Below are 20,420 nucleotides of genomic sequence, written 5' to 3'. Positions count from 1 at the left end.
CTGTAAAATCAATGTAATATACCAGAACAACTAGATAAAGGATAAAAGCCTATGATCATCTCTTCAGATGAAGAAAAACCATTTGAAAAAGTTCAACATCCATTTACAATAAAAACACTCAATAAAGTAGGTAAAGGAAAGTACCTCAACATAATAAAGAACACTGACGCTAAGTCCACAACTAGCATCATATTCAATTATGAAAGAATCAAACAGCTTTTCCTTTAAGATCAGGAATAAGACAAAAATGCCTACACTCACCGTTTTCATTCAACATACCACTTGAGGTTATAGTCAGAGTAGTTAGGCAAGACAAAGAAATAAAAGCCATCCAAATATAAAAAGAAAGAAATAAAACTGTCTCTATTTGCAGTTGATATGTAAAAAAGCCCAGAGACTCCATCAAAAAAAGTCAGAAATGATAAATTTACCAAAATCAAAATTCAACAATCAGTTGTGCATCTATGTATTAATAACTATCAGAAAGAGAAGCTAAGAAAACCACTGTATTTGTAGTAGCATTGAAAATAATAAAATACCTAGGAATAAATTTAACCAAGGAGGTGAAAGACCTGTATGCTGAAAACTATAACATGCTGATGAAAGAAATAGAAAAAAATACAAATAAGTGAGAAGCTATTCATGCTCATGGACTGGAAGTATTAATACTGTTAAAATACCCATAACTACCCAAATACTACAGATTCAAAGCAATAAAAATAAAAATTGCAATGGCATTTTTCATAGAAATAGAACAATCCTATCTGCAGGATGATTTCTGAGAAAGAAGAACAAAGCTAAATAAAAAAAAGAAGAGCAAAGCTCAAGGCATGACACTTCCTGATTTCAAACTATATTACAAAGCTAAATTAACCAGAACAGTATGGTACTGGCACAAAAAACAGACACACAGATGAACAGAGTATTACTTAGTCATTAAAAAGAAGGAAATTCTGTCATTGAGACAACACAGATGCACCCTGAGGGCATTACACTATATGAAATGTCAGAAAGACAAACACCACATGATCTCACCTACATGTAGAATTTATCAACAACAACAAAGACCAAAACAAAAACAACACAAAAACTACAGACACAGAGAACAGACTGATGGTTGTCAGAAGTGCAGGATGGGGAAGGAAGAAATGGTGAAGTGCGGCAAAAGGTACAAACTCCCAATTATAAAATAAATAATTCCTGTGGATGTCATGTAGTATGGTAACTATAGTTAATGATACTGTATTGCATATTTGAATTTTGCTAAGAGTGGATCCTAAATGTTCTCATCACAAGAAAAAAAAAATCTGTAACTATGTGTGGTGTAACTATAGATAACTAGATTTACTGTGATTATCATTATGGTGTACACCTGGAACTAACATAATGTTATATGTCAACTATATCTCAATAAAAAAGTACTGGTGTGTAAAATTTAGAAATTAGAAATATATAAATTTATACTATATTCTAATCCAATGCCACATGGCTATTCATCATCTTCCCTCATTCTATAGTTCTCCTCTTTCTTCAAAGAGCACTGTTTCCAACATCATCAGCAGCATAATTATTCATTTGCTCAAATACACAAGACACATGATATAGTTCCTACAAGTTCTATTGATTCCCTGCCAGCTTTTTTTTGGTAAGCCTTTCCACACACAGATGGAGTTTAAAATAACTGTACCCAAGAAAAAATCCTTATGTCCATCACCTAGAATCTAAAATTAGAACTTTGCTTTCTCATGTCTCCATTCAAAATATTTTCTTCTCTTACCCACTCATCATTGTTTATCTGGTTTCTTGAAAGAGTGCCAGAGAGTAAGGAAGTGTTAGTAAAAATGATGGGACCAAAGTTGGAATGGGCTGTTGTTGCTACAATCTGGGACAATTTGAGCAAGAAAATGAGTAACAATAGTACTGGATTATAACCTATTAAATAAGAATTTGTGAGTTCATACTGATAATAAATAAGACTGAAGAGGATGTTCTTCCTTATAGAAGAATTCCAATTAACAGATGTACAAAATGATAGATTTATAATATAACCATTTTATAGTAATATCAAAATGATTACTTATTCTGGAAAGAATCAATAATAGATGCTAAAACTATTGGGTGAAAGTGTGATAAGGAATAAGATATTAAAAATTTTTTAAAGCATCTCCTCCAATATTACTTATCATTAAGTAGGGAAAACTCTGCCCTAAGTTATCATAAAATAATCTGGATTGATGTCTCAGTGAACTATCAGTTATTTAATATCATCAATTACACAGTGACATCATGTGTTTCCTGATTTGATGCACTGAGAAGAAAACATTGCTTTTGTGGTATTCCTGACAAAATTACACAACTTAAATCTATTCAAGAAGAAACATCAAATTTAAGAATCCACTATGAAGCAATTCCTCTACACTCTTAAAAAAAATGTCAGTATGATAAAAGACAAAGGCTGGAGAAGTACTCCAAATTAAAGGAGAATAAAGAGACATGGCCAGTAAATGCTATGCCTAATTTTATACTGGAGCCTGAATCACAACAGAAAACAACTGTTATAAAGGACGTAATTGACACGATTAGTGAAATTTGATTATGAACTGTATATTAGTATTGTAGTGACGTTAAGATTCTGAAGAAATTTCCTGGTTCATAGGAACTATACATTCTGAAATATTTCTGAGTCATTGGTTAAAATATAACTTTTTATTTAAAAAACTGAGAAAAAATATGTCTGTGTGTATATAAGAGGGAAAGATGGGAGGCAAGGAGAGAGGTAGAGAAAGAAATGTATCAGTAATCAACATCTGATGAACATGGGTGAACCATATTAGAGATTTTGTAAAATCTTGCAATCTTCTTTAAGTCATCATCCACCATGTGTAAGATAAATAATAAATATATGCTGTGCCTTTGGAAATATTAAAGAATTTTTACAATAAATTAATATACTTTGGTAGCAAAAACTTAATGTTTAATAAGAGTAAATTTCTTGAAACTAGGAATAAAACTATCATATGACCCGGCAATCCCATATATCCTGAGAAAATCGTAATTCAAAAACATACATGTACCCCAATATTCACTGAAGCAATATTTGCAATAGTTAGGACATGGAAGGAACCTACATGTCCAATGACAGGTGAATGGATAAAGAAGCTGTGGTACATATGTACAAAGGAATACGACTCAGCCATAAAAAGAACAAAATTGGTCAAAAATAGTGATGCGGATGAAGCCAGAATCCGTCATACAGAGTGAAGTCAGAAAAATAAGATCTCCAGGAGATTTTCCCGACCCAGGGATTGAAGCCGGGACTCCTGCATTGCAGGCAGACACTTTACCATCTGAGCCACCAGGGAAGTCGCAGTGAGGGAGACCCAGGTTCAATCCCTGGGCTGGGAGGATCTGCTGGAGAAGGAAAAGGCAACTCACTCCACTATTCTTGCCTGGGAAATTCCAAGGACAGAGGAGCCAGGCGAGCTATAGTCCATGAGGTTGCAAAGAGTCAGACATGACCTAGCAATGAAATAACAACATGCCACTTATTAGCTGTGTAACACTGGAAAAATTGTTTAATCTCTTTGAGGCTTAGCTTCTTCAATAACTGTATATGGTCTTTCACAAGGTAGTTGAACAGATTAAGAGATAATATATGTAAAGTGCTTAGTAAAGTGATTTGTAAAAAGTGGGCATTTGGTAAGGATTAACTGGACTGGAAAAGGTCAATTTTCATTCAATCCCTAAGAAAGGCAATCCCAAAGAATGCTCAAACTACCGCACAATTGCACTCATCTCACATGCTAGTAAAGTAATGCTCAAAATTCTCCAAGCCAGGCTTCAACAGTATGTGAACTGTGAACTTCCAGATGTTCAAGCTGGTTTCACAAAAGGCAGAGGAACCAGAGATCAAATTGCCAATATCCGCTGGATCATCGAAAAACCAAGAGAGTTCCAGAAAAACATCTACTTCTGCTTTATTGACTATGCCAAAGCCTTTGACTGTGTGGATCACAATAAACTGGAAAATTCTTCCAGGGATGGGACTACCAGACCACCTGACCTGCCTCTTGAGAAACTTGTATGCAGGTCAGGAAGCAACAGTTAGAACTGGACATGGAACAACAGACTGGTTCCAAATAGGAAAAAGAGTACATAAAGGCTGTATATTGTCACCCTGCTTATTTAACTTCTATGCAGAGTACATCATGAGAAATGCTGGGCTGGAAGAAGAACAAGCTGGAATCAAGATTGCCGGGAGAAATATCAATAACCTCAGATATGCAGATAACACCACCCTTATGGCAGAAAGTGAAGAGGAACTGAAAAGCCTCTTGATGAAAGTGAAAGAGGAGAGTGAAAAAGTTGGCTTAAAGCTTAACATTCAGAAAACTAAGATAATGGTATCTGGTCCCATCACCTCATGGGAAATAGATGGGGAGACAGTAGAAAGTATCAGACTTTATTTTTTTGGGTTCCAAAATCACTGTGGATGGTGACAGCAGCCATGAAATTAAAAAACTGGAATTAGAACTTCCATATGATCCAGCAATCCCACTTCTGGGCATACACACCAAGGAAACCAGATCTGAAAGAGACACGTGCACCTCCATGTTCATCGCAGCACTGTTTATAATAGCCAGGACATGGAAGCAACCTAGGTGCCCATCAGCAGACGAATGGATAAGGAAGCTGTGGTACATATACACTATGGAATATTACTCAACCATTAAAAAGAAATCATTTGAATCAGTTCTAATAAGATAGATGAAACTGGAGCCCATTATACAGAGTGAAGTAAGCCAGAAAGATAAAGACCAATACAGTATACTAACGCATATATATGGAATTTAGAAAGATGGTAATGATAAGCCTATATGCAAAACAAAAAGAGACACAGATGTACAGAACAGAATTTTGAACTCTGTGGGGGAAGGCGAGGGTGGGATGTTTCAAGAGAACAGCATCAAAACATGTATATTATCTAGGGTGAAACAGATCACCAGCCCAGGCTGGATGCATGAGACAAGTGCACTGGGAAGACCCAGAGGAATCGGGTGGAGAGGGAGGTGGGAGGGGGGATCGGGATGGGGAATACATGTAAATCCATGGCTGATTCATGTCAATGTATGGCAAAAACCACTACAATACTGCAAAGTACTTAGCCTCCAACTAATAAAAACAAATGGAAAAAAAAAAAAAAAAAGACGCTTGCTCCTTGGAAGGAAAGTTATGACCAACCTAGATAGCATGTTAAAAAGCAGAGACATTACTTTGCCAACAAAGGTCCGTCTAGTCAAGGTTATGATTTTTCCAGTGGTCATGTATGGATGTGAGAGTTGGACTGTGAAGAAAGATGAGCGCTGAAAAATTGATGCTTTTGAACTGTGGTGTTGGAGAAGACTCTTGAGAGTCACTTGGACTGCAAGGAGATCCAACCAGTCCATCCTAAAGGAGATCAGTCGTGGGTGTTCATTGGAAGGACTGATGCTGAAGCTCAAACTCCAATACTTTGGCCACCTCATGCGAAGAGTTGCCTCATTGGAAAAGACCCTGATGCTGGGAGGGATTGGGGGCAGGAGGACAAGGGGATGACAGAAGATGAGATGGTTGGATGGCATCACTGACTCAATGGGCATGAGTTGAGTAAACTCTGGGAGTTGGTGATGGACAGGGAGGCCTGGCGTGCTGCGATTCCTGGGGTCGCAAAGAGTCGGACACGACTGAGCGACTGAACTGAACTGAACTGAACTTTCTTCAGAATAGCCAATGACTGTACCTTAGCCTAATACTGCATACCAGAAAAATTCTGAATAAATCAGGGAATTTAGATGTGAAAATGTAAATTCAACAATTACTGGAAGAAAACAGGGCTGAATTTCTTACTGTGTTTAAAACCTGGATGTGGGATAGCCTTTCTAATAATGATCCAAAACCAGAGGCACGATACAAAAAAAGAGAAAACAAAACTTGACTCCATGAAAACACAGGCCTGTGTATGAATAAATGAGGCTTCCCCGGTGTCTCGGCTGGTAAAGAATCCGCCTGCAGTGCAGGGGACCTGGGTTTGATCCCTGGCTTGGGAAAATCCCCTGGAGGAGGGCATGGCAACCCATTCTAGTATTCTTGCCTGGAGAATTCCAGGACAGAAGAGCCCGGTGGGCTACAGTTCATGGGGCTGCAGAGTCGGACAGAACTGAGCGACTGAGCATAGCGAATAATAAGTCATCTTCATATGCAAAGTCCAGAGTCAAACCATAGACTCCATAAAAAGACTATTAGGACTGTTACACATCATATTCTAACGCATATATATGGAATCTAGAAAAATGGTACTGAAGAAGTTATTTACAGAGCAGCCATGGAGAAACAGACATAAAGAATAGACTTACAGGCATGGGGAGAGGGGAGGAGAGGGTGGGATGTATGAAAAGAATAACAAGGACACTTACATTATCATATGTAAAAGAGACAGCCAGCGGGGATTTGCTGTATGGCTCAGGGAACTCAAACAGGTGCTCTGTATCAACTTAGAGGGGTGGGGTGGGGAGGGAGATGGGAGGGAGGTTCAAGAGGGAGGGGACGTATGTATACCTATGGCTGATTCACGCTGAGGTTTGACAGAAAACAACAAAATTCTATAAAGCAATTATCCTTCAATTAAAAAACAAATTTTTAAAAATGTGCAATGATATGAATAGGCATCTCACAAAAAATATAGAGGTATATCTTGAAGATACTGCTAGTTCAGTTCAAACCATTGTAATAAAGATAATATTGTAATAAAAAAAGATTATTAGGACTATTTAGTGAGTTCAGTGAGACTTGCACCATGTGAGATCAATATACAAAAATTAAGTGTATTTCTGTATATGAGCAATAAACATACATATATGGATTTTAAAATTCCATTTACAATAACACTGAAAGAATAAAAATGCTTAGGAATATGTTTAACCAAAGAAGTACAAAACTTACATATTGAAAACCATTGTTAAAAGAAATTTTAAAAGAACTGAGTAACTAGAAAGACATCCTGTGTTCATGGATCAGAATCTTAATACTGTTAAGATATAACCCTCCCCCAGTTAATCTATACATTTTTTGGGGGGTCAAAATTCCAGCTGTCTTTTTTGCAGAAGTCAACAAGGTAATCTTTAAATTCATATGGAAAAAGCAAGGAACTGAGAATTAGCCAAACAGGGTTGGAAGAAGCCAGAATAGCCAAACTTAGAGGCATCGTACTTCAGTGTTCAACACAGTATGCTACTGGGATAATAACAGACATAAAGTCAATAGGTACAAAAGAGAAATAACAAACTAAAAAACCGACAAAAAATATTTGCAACTTATAAAATGACAAATCTCCTTAATATATAAGGAACACTTAAAAACAAGGTGGGGGGAAAGATTTCATCTCTTGGGCTCCAAAATCAATGTGGATTGTGACTGTAGCCATGAAATTAAAAGACACTTGCTCCTTGGAAGAATCGCTATGACAAACATTAAAAAAGCAGAGACATCACTTTGCCAACAAAGGTCTGTAGCCAAAAGCCATGGTTTTTCTAGCATCACGTATGGATATGAGAATTGGACCATAAAGAAAGCTGAGCGCCAGAGAACTGATGCTTTTCAACTGTGGTACTGGAGAAGACTCTTGAGAGTCCTGTGAGCTACAAGGAGATCAAACCAGTCAGTCCTAAAGGAAATCAGCCCTGAATAGTCATTGGAAGGACTGATCTTGAAGCTGAAGCTCCAATACTTTGGCCACCTTATGCAAAGAACTGACTCACTGAAGACCCTGATCCTGGCAAAGATTGAGGGCAAGAGAAGGGGGCAACAGAGGATGAGAAGGTTGGATGGCATCACTATCACACTGGACATGAGTTAGAGAAAACTCAGGGAGATAGTGAAGGTCAGAAAAGCCTGGCAGGCTGCAGAGGATGGGGTTGCAAAGAGCAGGACGTGACTTAGTGACTGAACAACAACAACAGGGACACGAAGAAGAGTTGTTGCCTAAACCTGGGAGGAATGAGGAAATTAGGGGCTAATCAACATGGAATGTGTGGTTTCTTTCTGGGATAACAAAATTGTCCTTAAACTGACTGTGGTGAGGGATGTACAACTCTGTGGATATACTAAATGTTACTGAACAGATGCTGTAATGGGTGAACTGTTAATGAAATATATCTCAATAAATGCTTAGCCTTTCTTTGAACTCAGAGACTTGAAGAAGCAGACTCTGTCTCTATTAGTAGCTTAAAAGAAGCAAACCACCACTGAATTCCACAACTCCAATAAAATAAAAGAGAGCCTGGATAAGAATCTCAAGTCTCAGATGAGATCAAAGCTTTGGTTGCTATCTTGATTCCCTTTTTAAGACAGAGCAGAAATGTCTAGACTCCTGAAATTCCAGGGAATCTGTGAGTTAGTAAATGGGTAATGTTCTGAGCTGCTAAGATTGTAGCAATTTGTTACACAGTAATAAAAAATTAATACATGTATATGTGTACATAATATATACTTATTTGGTGGTTCTGAACAAGCCTAAAAGCATTGCTGCACCTCAATAACAATGACAACCTAGCAGCAAACAACATGTCAAGTACCTAGATTTTGATTTCCAAATAATAATTCTAATTAAAAGAAACCAGAATATTTTGAGTCAAATAATTGATGCAGAATCTGAGGCAAGGAAAGTACAAGGTAAATCTGAAAAACAGCAGCAAAGAAGTAAAAAACAAACAACTAAAGCAAACAAAAGGACCTGGGTGAATGATACCTTTCTGTCACAGAAAGTAGGGAAATCCGTAAAGATGAATGAGGTTAGGTTTAAAAGAAACAAGATCCAGCCAAAGAGTCTCCTGTGAAAAAATATGGGAAATTCGAGCATTTCTCCACAAAATGATGGCAATAGATTATGATATTAATATATTAAAAATTTTATGAGTCCATATGATATTCAAAAGGGAAGAAAAACAGAGAGAGTGCAAGAGGAGGAAAAGCCAAAGCTCATGTTCAGAGAAAAGTACCAGCTAATATGTGTTGAAGAAATGACAGCGTTAGAAAATTACCAGGTAGCAACTAAAAATGTACTCAGCAGTTTAGGCAATGATCATATGGATGCTAAAATATTAGATTTAAAAAAAAAAAAAAAGACTGCTAGAGAACAAGTCACAGCTTTAAATATCACCTATGGTTTACTTACTAATTTACAATAATAAAAATGTATCTTTACGTTGGAGAGAGCTGGTGGATACCACCTTAACCAAATGATCCAATATGGCATCACTAAAAATGTCACATATGTAATGTTCACATCAAGATTTAACCTAAATCTAATTATGAAGAAATAATTTAAAAATTGTGGAATGTAGCACATTCTATAAAATAAGCTTAAGTTCCTCAAAAAGCATCAACTACATAAAAAAGATGGGGAACATTCTAGAATAAAATAATAGACATAGCCAATCTCATGTAACAAATGTTAACTGTTTGGATTCTAGATTAAAAGAAAACAGAATAAACTGAAATAAAAGACTTTTAGGACAACTGGGAAAATATAAATGTGGTTTGTATATTAATGATATTACTGATATACTGTTTATTTTCTAAGATATGATAATGGTATTGTGATCAGTTAGGAAAGTATTCTAGTTGAAGGGGTTAATTGCTAAAATGCAGAGGGCTGAATGTCTGCAACTTACTTTCAAAATTTTCAAGGGACAAAAATTTCTTCCTCTGCAAAAATGTGTATGTGTGTATAGAGAGACATAAAGCAAATGTGGCAAAATGTCGATAAATTTGGGTAAGGTATACAGGTGTTAGTTTTGCCAGAGATTTGAGTATTTTCAAAACAAACAAAAGCCATGGTCGGGGGGGGGGGGGAAACCCCAACAGATTAACCTGGGAAGATAGTATCACTGCATGCAAGATTTATTGATCGAGGTCTTAAGGGAGGTAAATTAGGTAATTTCTAAGATATGCTCAGGTTGGAAAATACTAATATTGTGTTTTTACAGAGAAAAAAATAACTACATGTGTATTAAGTATTTTTAAAAAGTATTACTTCACTTTCCAAATTTCTAGTTTACAATACTATCATTGCTATAGCAATGATGATGCACTTTGTAATTTCTACACTTTAAGACACGTTAATTTCCAACTTTCATCACAAAATTGTGTTTTCCTATCTCTTCCATGAATTCTGACGGCATTTAGAGCTTGAGACACAAATTTCCTAAGGGAAGGCTATATAATTTTCCAGTCTAAAGAACAGATTGGAGGAATATCTCACAAGTTGAGGTAATGGATTTCCTGCAAAGTTTTCCTGGTAAAATATATATAACATAAAATGTCCCATTTTAACAAATCTTAAGTGTATAGCTCAGTGGTATTAAGTACATTCACAGTTATACTTTATACAACCATCACTGTTATCTATCCAGAGAACACTCCATCTTGTAAGACTGAATCTATGTACCCACTGAACATTACCTGCCACCAGCCCCTGGTGACCACCATTCTCCATTCTGCTTCCATGCATTTGACTAGTCTAGGTACCTGTCGGTAAGTGGAAAGACGGGTACCTAGAGTAGTCAAATGTGACTGGCTCTTCACCTGAAAGAATACTTTTAAAATTCATCCATACTGTAGGAGGTGTCAAAATTCCTTCTTTTTTTAAGGCTACATAATATTCCATTGTATGAATGGGATATAATTTTTGAAGTATCTTAAATCTTATTTTTTATTAGAGTATAGTAAATCATGTTATTAGAAGTCCATCAGGAATGTATTATCACTAGAGGGAGCTAGAACAACAGCTGTTGCCTATTCAATGCCAGAAACAAACATATTTGTACATAACGAGGTGGCTCAAGAAGTAAAGAATCCATCTGCCAATGCAAGATATACAGGAGATTCGAGGTCAATCCCTGGGGTGGGAAGAACCCCTAGAGGAGGAAATGGCAACCGACTCCAGTATTCTTGCCTAGGAAATTCCATGGATAGAGGAGTCTGATGGCTTCAGTCCATGGGACTGCAAAGAGTTGGGACACGACTGAGCACGTAAACACATGCAAGCTTCTATAAAAAACAGGACAGAATATAAATGTGGTTATGGACTCCATTCCAATGCTTCTCCATTTCTAAGTGGCAGACTGAACTTTCATAAATCATTATAATTCCTGAGACTAAACAGTGATGATCTGGTATGTTTTACCCTACCTTAGGAGCTAAATCACATGTGGAGAGTTCTTTATCAGCTCTGTTAATGCAATCTTTATTTATTATTAGTATTCTCATCATAAAATGACTTTTGGGGGTCTTTTCTGGTGGTACAGTGGTTAAGAAGCTGCCTGCCAATGCAGGAGACATGAGTTCAATTCCTGCTCTGGAAAGATCCCATGTCCCAGGGAGCAATGCAGCCTGTGCGCCACTACTGTGTGCTCTAGACTGTACTGTGTGCAAAACCACTGTGTGCACCACAGACATAATCTGCAACAGAGCCTGAGTACTGCAACAAAGAGTAGCCCCTGACCAGAGAAAGTCTGCAATCAGAGAAAGTCCACACGCAGCAACGAAGACCCAGTGCAGCCAAAGAAAAAAAAAGACTCTGAGGACTTCCCTGATGGTGCAGTGGTTAAGACTCTGCACTTCCAATGCAGGGGCACAAGTTCAATCCCTGGTGGGGAAACTAAGATACCACATGTCGTGGTGCAAAAAAAAAAAAAAAAAAAAAAAAAGATTTTTCCTAGGACAAAAGAAGCTAGAGGCTCTTCTTATAGTTTAATCATGATGGGTGACTGCAGAGAAAGAGAGTATAGAAAACAGGATTTAAAAGATAAATGCATAAAAAAATAATTATATATGTGTTTTAGGGTACAAAATGAATAAAGATGTAATCTGTAATGTCAATAATATAAAATGAGGCACAGAGCTTTATAGGAATAGTATTTTTGCATGTGACTGAAGTTAAGTTGGTATCAATTCAAATTACAAATTTATATCTTTAGGAAGTTATATGTAATCTCCATGGTAACCAAAGACAAAACAGCGATGAGTGAAGTGTTAGTCGCTCAGTCGTGTACGACTCTTTGAGACCTCATGGACTCACCAGGCTCCTCTGTCCATGGAATTCTCCAGGCAAGAATACTGGCGTCGGTTGCCATTCCCTTCTCCAGGGGGTCTTGTCAACTCAGGCACTGAACCTGGGTTACCTGCATTGCAGGCAAATTCTTTACCATCTGAGCCACCAGGGAAGCCCAAAACAGCTACAGTATATACACAAAACAGACTGAGAAGGGAGTCAAAACAGGTAACGACAAGATCAGCTAAGTACAAAAGAAGGCAGTAATGGAGGAAATGAGGGACAAAAAGCTGTAAGACATATGGAAAACAAATAAAATGACAAGCATAAATCTTTCTTTATTAGTAACTACTTTAAATGTAAATAGATGAGACTTTCCAATCAAAGGTACAGAGGAACAAAATGAATAGAAAGCATGATCCAACTACATACATGCTATATATAAGAGATTCACTTTAGATCCAAAGATAGGAACAAAAAATAAAAGAGAGAAGTAAAAAAATGTTACCAAGGACAATGAAGAACATTAAATATTGACAAGAGAACCCATTCACCATGAAGCTATAACAATTATATATTAAAAAAATCCACCAAACACCAGAGGATCCAAAATATATGAAGGAAACATGGACAGAATTTGAGAGAAATGGACACCTGTACAATAACAGTTGGCAAATCTCAACTTATCAATTTCAATAAATATTAGAACAACCACATATAAGACCAATAAATATTAGAACAACATTATAAATCAACAGGATCTAACGGAAACAGAAACAACATTCCACCTAACAACAAAAGATTACATAGTTTTCTCAAGTGCACACTGAAGATTCTTCAGGAAGACCATGTTAGGTTACAAAAGAACTCAATAAATCAAAAATTATTAAAACTATACAGAATATCTTTTCTGATCACAAAGGAATGAAACTAGGTATGAAATAAAACTGAAAAATTCACTTACATGAGAAACTAAACAACATACTTGTAAGCAACTGAACCAAATAAAAAAATCAAAAGGGAAATTGGAAAACACTTTGAAATGAATGAAAACAAAAATAGGACAAAACAAAACTTACGTGGTGCAGAAAAAGCAGTGCTAAGAGGAAAATTTATATGTGAAAACAAATTAACAGACTAGAAAGATTGCAAATCAGTAAATTAACTGTATGATGAACACTCAATGGTGCAATACAGCCACTGTGGAAAAGTTTGGTGGTTCTTTAAAAAGCTAAATATAAAATCACCATATGATCTAGCAATTTTACCCCTAAGTTTATACATGAAGGACTGAAAACAGGAACCTGAACAGATAAATGTATGCCAGTGTTCACTGCAGCATTGTTCATGACAGCCAAAAGATAGAAATAACCAAAGTGCTCACCAACAGATGAATAAACAAAATGTGGTATGTATGTACAATGGAGTATTATTACTCAGCCATAAAAAGGAATGAAGTTCTGATATATGCTATGACATAAATGAAAGTTAGAGACATTATGCTAAATAAAATAACCCAGACCCAAAAGCACAAATATTGTGTATGTTTCCACTAACATGGGGCATCCAGATGAGGCAAATTATAGAGGTTGAAAGTACATGAGACATTATGATGGGCTGAGGAGAGTTTTAGTAGGAGTGGAAGTTTTTGTTTAACTATTAAAGAGTTTCTATTTAGGGTAATGAAAAAATTTTGAAAATAGTGGTTATGTTACACAACATTGTGAATGAATGCCACTGAAATATAACCTTAAGAATGGCTAAAATGACAAATTTTGTAAGTATTTCAGCTTTAAAAAAATTAATAATGTAATTTACCAAAAACTGACGACTTGTACCATTGAAATAGGCTAACTATATACGTGAATTATATCTCAGTAAAATTGTTTACTTAAAAAAAAGAGGATAGAAAACATCCTATAGGAGATATGAAACAACTGTTTGGAAGAGTGAGATGCAGAAGAAACAGCTAAGATTTACTCTTGAGTGTCTACTGTATACCAGTCATTTTGCATATATCATCACACTTAGGTACTCCACAGAATCTTTCTGACGGAGTGCTTGAACCTGCATCTCCTGTGGCTCCTGCCCTGGCAGGCGGATTCTTTACCACTGAGCCATCTGGGAAACCATACTAGTATTCATATTTTAGAAATAAAACAATTCAGTTTGAGATGATGAAAAAGTTTTGTAGGTAGACAGTGGTGATGTTTGCATAACAAGGTAATGTACTTAATGGTAGTGAATGGTGCACTTAAAATGATTAAAACAGTAAATTTTATGACATGTATACTTAACCACAATATAGTTAATTAAAAATCTAAAACATGAAGCTACTTTTGTTTTAAAAACTTTTACTTGGAACATTTCCTGATTATGATTTATTTTTGGCTTTGATACCCAAAGCAAAGGCGTCTTCGAAAGCTAAGATAAACTAAAAAGCTTCTGCACAGCACAGGAAGCTGCAAGCTAGACTAAAAGGCACGCTATTTAACGGTAGGAGATATTTGCAAATTATATCTGATAAGGGGTTAATACACTAAGTTTATAAAGGACTCACACAACTCAAGAGCAAAAACAAATAAACAATCTTATTTAAAAATGGGCAGATGATCTGAATAGACATTTTTCCAAAGAAGACATACAGAAGACCAATAGGTACATTAAAGTATGTTCACTAGCTGGGAAATGCGAATCAAAACAACAATGAGCTATCACCTTCAAACTGTCAGGATGGTTATTATCAAAAAGACAAAGAAAAGGGAATCCTTGCACACTGCTGGTAGGAATGTAAACTGGCACAGCCACTATGGAAAGCAGTAAGGATGTTCTTCAAAAAATTAACTCTAGAACTACCAATGACCTAACAATTCTACTTCTGGGTATTAATCCGAAGCAAGCAAAAAAAACTATCTTGAAAAGATCACCTGTACTTTCATGTTCACTACAGTGTTATTTAGAACAGCCAAGATAAGGAAACAACCTAAGTGTCTCCTGAGAGACGAATGTGAGATACACACACACACACACACACACAAATAAATAATGGACTATTATTCAGTCTGCAAGGATATTAAACCAGTCAATCCTAAAATAAATCAATCCTGAATATTCATTGGAAGGACAGTTGCTGAAGCTGAAGATCCAATACTTTGGCTACCTGATGTGAAGAACTGACTCATTAGAAAAGACCCTGATGCCGGGAAGGACTGAAGGCAAGAGGAGAAGGGAACGACAGAGGATGAGAGGTTGGATGGCATCACCAACTTGATGGACGAGTCTGACCAAGCTCTGGGAGTTGGTGATGGACGGGGAAGCCTGGCATGCTACAGTCCATGGGGTCGAAGAGTCGAACACACCAATGGTGACAGACGTTTAACTACACTTATGTGATTATTTTGCAGGTTCACAAATACCTAATCATGTTGTATAGCTGAAGCCAATACAATTCTGTGGTTCAGTTATACCTCAACAAACACCCATTATTTTTGCTTTCTTAGTGATTAAGATAAAATCAGATATACTGAAATTTTTACCTTGTTTTGTTAAAAATGATCTGGGGGACTCCAGCAAATCATTTAGCCTTTTATTAGCTTCAGTTTTCTCATCTGTCAAATGAAGGATTAGGTCTAGCTGAAATTAGGGAAGCTGAGTGTGGATGGGGGCAAGCGATATATGGGAATCTTTGTACTCTCCGCTCTATTTTGAATAAAACTGCTCTAAAAAAAGTTTATTAATTAACAATAAAAATTCAAAACTATTGCTACTCCATGGCTTCCCAGGTGTCTCAGTGGGTATTTGCCTGCCAGTGCAGGAGCCACAGGTTTGATGCCTGGGTTGGGAAGATCTCCTGGAGGAGGAAAGGTCAACCCACTCCAGCACTGCTACTTGGAAAATTCCATGGACAGAGGAGCCTGGTGGGCCACAATCCATGAGGCAGTAAAGAAGTCAGATACAACTAAGCATGTAGGCACGCCTTTCTATTGATACTAAATAGGAATGGCATGAGGTGTGCATTCATCCAGTCTGTACTCCTATTTAAGCTGAATTTAGACTTAGAATGTTCCTAAAGAATTTCAGGGGAAAATGAACCATATTCTGGTATTTAATCCAACCGTAACCATGAGATTATCTATAACAAAGAAACTTTAATCCAGGACTCCTTGAACCTCAGTTTCTGAAAAGCAGCATGATTTACTGGTGAAATAAAGAGTGGTGGAACCTCTAGGCATTAAAGATCCCAATAATTATTTTGATGATAAATTCTATAAACTTGAGTTCTTTAACTTTTCTGTGTCAGTTTCTTAAACTGTAGATAGCAACCATCTACTTTACTGTTTTCCACAGATTTAATATGAAAGCATTCTAAAAATTTAAATAATATATCAAATATAAAATGGTACCATGTTTTTATTTCCAACGATACATATTATTTTGAGGAAATGACAGCTAAGTGTAAACATTATGTATTATACACATAATATAAATATTATAGTCTTAATATTTAATAAATACATCTATGTTTTACATGTATATTAATTCCCATGCAAACAAGCAAGGTTCTGTAAGCCTGAAAGTTATAGTTATCCTATATCCTATAACAGATTTAGTACTCAAAAGGAGCCTATAAATCAAAGAAAGCATATGTTTTATTTATTTATTTTTTTTTTTAATTTTTTTTTTTTTGTTTTATTTTTATAAAACATAGAAGTCACAATTTTTGAGTCAGGATAGTCTTAAGATATGAACTATGTAGTTCAATAGCTTCACTTTATATATCAAGTTTCATTTTTACCATTCCCAGGGAAACTAAACAGTCTGCCCAAAACATTACGTGACAGTGATTGAACTAAAAGCAGAATCCTCCCCCAACAAAAGAACCAAAAGCTCCCTTTCAAAGTAGCGTTAATGTTCGACATTATGCTATTTTACCATAATGTACGCTCCAAAGTTCACTCTCCAATTCACCTGAAGTATATCTGGTATTTCATATTCTTTAAAATCCCTATTAGATGAAACTTAAATTCCAAAAGTAATACAGCATTTTTACAACTGCAAGATATATAAGAGACATATAAAAAATAAGAAGAGAAAACCCCGTAACCCATTCCAAATCCTATAAGCTAGAAGTGTATAGCAGGCACAAAAATATACAACCTTCTCCTCAAATAAAAATTCCCAGAAGCTGGGAATATGTAGATGTAATTAAGGTTTCTAATCTGTTGACTTTAAGATAGGGAGATTATTCTGGATTATCTGGGTAGGCCCAATTTAATCACAAGAGCTCTTATAAATGGAAGAGGAATATAAATGAGGCAGAGTCAGTGGGGGGAAAAAAAAAGTGAAAACAGAACCAAGCCTGAAGTGATTCAATGTGAGGACTCAACCTCAATGATCTCAATGTCATTGTTGCTGGTTCTGAAGACAGAAGAGGCCCCAAGCTGAGGAATTCGAGTAGCCTCTTGATTCTGGTAAGGGAAGAGAAAGAATTCTACCCTAGAGCCACTAAAATGAACACAGCTGTGCTAACACCTTGACTTTAGCCTTGAGATTCAACTCAGACTTCTAACCTCAGGGACTATAAAATAATTTGACTACCTTTAAGCAAAGACATTTTTTGGTGCCTATATATGTACATGTACATAGTCATGTTTATGGTAACAGAGGCTCACTTAATCCAAGGAATACTGGCCATACCACTTTCATCCAGTAATATTAGTTAATGACATCATCACACACCCAGGAATACAAAACAAAACACTGGGATTATCATTGACTCTAGCCCAGTCCTTTACTCCCTACCAACCAACCAGTGTTTAATTCATTTCAATTTTAATGTCAAAAAATTTCAAGAGCCCACCTTTTCCAACATCTAGTCACTGCTATCACATCAGATCTATCTTGGAAAACCACAGAGTATAACCTGCTTCCTAATAGTCTTCTTACATCCTAATGGTCTTCTTCCTTCTAATATTTCCTCATCGAATTCATCTTCCATACTGATAGTGTGGTCTTATCTTGATTCAATTCTAATTGACTCACACTCTCCCCTCACAACTTTTTAAAACCAATAATGATTTATACAAAAAAGAATAAACTTGGAAATGTCTTGTCTCATTCTGTGACCAAAAAAACCAAATTTCTCAAGCATGGAGGACTTTTAGGGCAGCAAAACCATTCTGTGCTACTACAATGGTACATACCTGCCATTATACATTTACCAAAACCATAGAATGTACAACATCAAAAGTGAACCCAAATGTCTACTATAAACTTTGAGTGATACTGTGTCAATACAAGTTCATTGACTGTCATGTCATAAAGGTACCACTGTGGTGTAGGATGTCCATTGTGGGGATGCTGTGCATGCATAAGGATAGGGGATATATGCAATATCTCTGTACTTTCCAACAATTCTGTTGTGAAGCTAAAACTGTTCTAAATAATTGTTTATTTTTTTCAAAACAAATAACCTACACTCTAACTGCTACCAATAAAAAACAGCCAGCCCACAAGAATATATTGGCTTTGTAGCTTTTAAGAATGCACACATGTATTATTGGATCAATGTTTTAAAAAAAATCCAAAATAAACCATTTTCTTACTATTTATTTCTATGAGATGAAGAACTAGTTCTAACATAAACGAGGTCCTTTCCAGAGTGAAAAACTTTTGCCTGACTAGAGACATTTTAAAACACTGATGTAGTTGATGATACTGGTCTTTTGAGGCATAGACTGATTTTATTATTAATCTCCCATTTTTCAGAATTTAATCCAGGAAAAGCACATTAGTAAAAAAGTATGACTTAAATTTTAGGAAAAAATTTCACACATATCTGCTTTTCTGTTCAGCAAAAACACTGCTTTAAAGCCATAACTGTGTAAAATCTTCCCAAAATATATTTTCATTTTCTTATTTGTAAGGACAGAACGCTAATTTTTTTCTTGCACTGTCCATCTGAAACAATGACCATTACTTCTTGGCCTTCCCTGTGGCTGAAATGTGGTTACATGTCTGTATTTTGGTCAGTAACTATAAGGTTTTGAAGTTTCCTTTCTTAGATTAGCTGCTATATCGAATTACCAATAGATTTGCTGGTCTAAATAACAAAATGTTATCTCCACTGTTCTGGAGGATGGGAAGTCCAAGATCAGGGTTCAGTTCCTAGTGAGGGCCTTCTTCCGTGGCTTGCAGATACTGCTTTCTTGTTGTACTCTCACATGGTAGAGAAAGATATCATCTCTCTCAGTGTTCTCTTTATAAGGGTGTTAATCTCATTCAGGAGGGCTCCACCACATGATCTGATTACTACCCAAAGCCCCCATCTCCAAATATCCCCACACTAGGGATTAGGGATTCAATATATGAAATTTGAGGCAGACACATTCAGTTCACAATGCTTCCTTACAAAGAAGGTACATGTTTTTTACTCCCTTTCCTCTTTTATATTTTCTGCAATGAAGACTTTATGATAGTTATCCTGGAACAAAATGTAACCATAGGAACGCAAGCTTCATGCTGAAATGGAAGAACAGAATAAAAGGAGTCTAGGTCCCTGAAGATACTGTGAAGATAGCATGTTAACTCTGAACTGTGTACTTCACAACTTCTTATAAACTAAAGGAAAAGAAATGTTTATCTTTAAAAAGTCTTGATTATTTATGAGTATTTCCTATCATTGGCTGCTGAAACTAAGCTTAACTAATAAACATTTTCACAACACAAGCAGCAGAAATGGACTCAAAGAGTTTATGTGATATCTATCTTGATGACAAATTAATGAAAGGTCATTTCAATGCAAAATAAAGCGCTGTAGTTTACATGTTGATCACTTTAACCACATCAAGTCAGATGTATCTCTAAAACAGAACCATTTCTCTTTCAGTTTCATTCTTTTCTTGACTAAATTCAGACCTCATGACCTTTGACAATTACTGTCAATTTCTGCCATTAGTAACTCTCTCATTCATTTTTCCACTCTGTAGCCAGAGTTAGCATCTTAAAACACAAAGCTGCACTTTTCACTTCCTTTTTTAAAAAACAGCATTTTAAATTTCATGTAGCTTAGTGGGATAAGTATCTTGAGTCAGTAAAGTCCATGGTTTTGTGGTCCCTATCTCACAATGCTTACTTTCCACACCACTACATTTCAGAAAAAGTGAACTTCTGAGTTGTTCTAATATATGAAAAATTTCTGAATCCTAGTATGTGCCTTGGTACATGATATTCTATCTAACTGGAATGCCCTATTCCATCTTGCAGACTACTGTTGAACCTCCAAAACCAAACTCTGCTATATCCCTGTGAACCACTTCTTACTCAATGAAAT

General features: G+C 36.1%; 1 protein-coding gene across 6 annotated transcripts in view; it reads right to left on the bottom strand.

The window, feature by feature from the left end:
* Positions 1-20,420, bottom strand: part of ASH1L (ASH1 like histone lysine methyltransferase) — a 201,321-nt gene that overhangs the window by 72,430 nt on the left and 108,471 nt on the right. The window lies entirely within an intron of this gene.

This window comes from Muntiacus reevesi, chromosome 1, assembly GCF_963930625.1.
Source record: "Muntiacus reevesi chromosome 1, mMunRee1.1, whole genome shotgun sequence".
Taxonomy (NCBI): domain Eukaryota; kingdom Metazoa; phylum Chordata; class Mammalia; order Artiodactyla; family Cervidae; genus Muntiacus; species Muntiacus reevesi.
The sequence above is the reverse complement of the archived record's forward strand: the minus strand, read 5'-3'. Positions and strand labels throughout refer to the sequence as shown.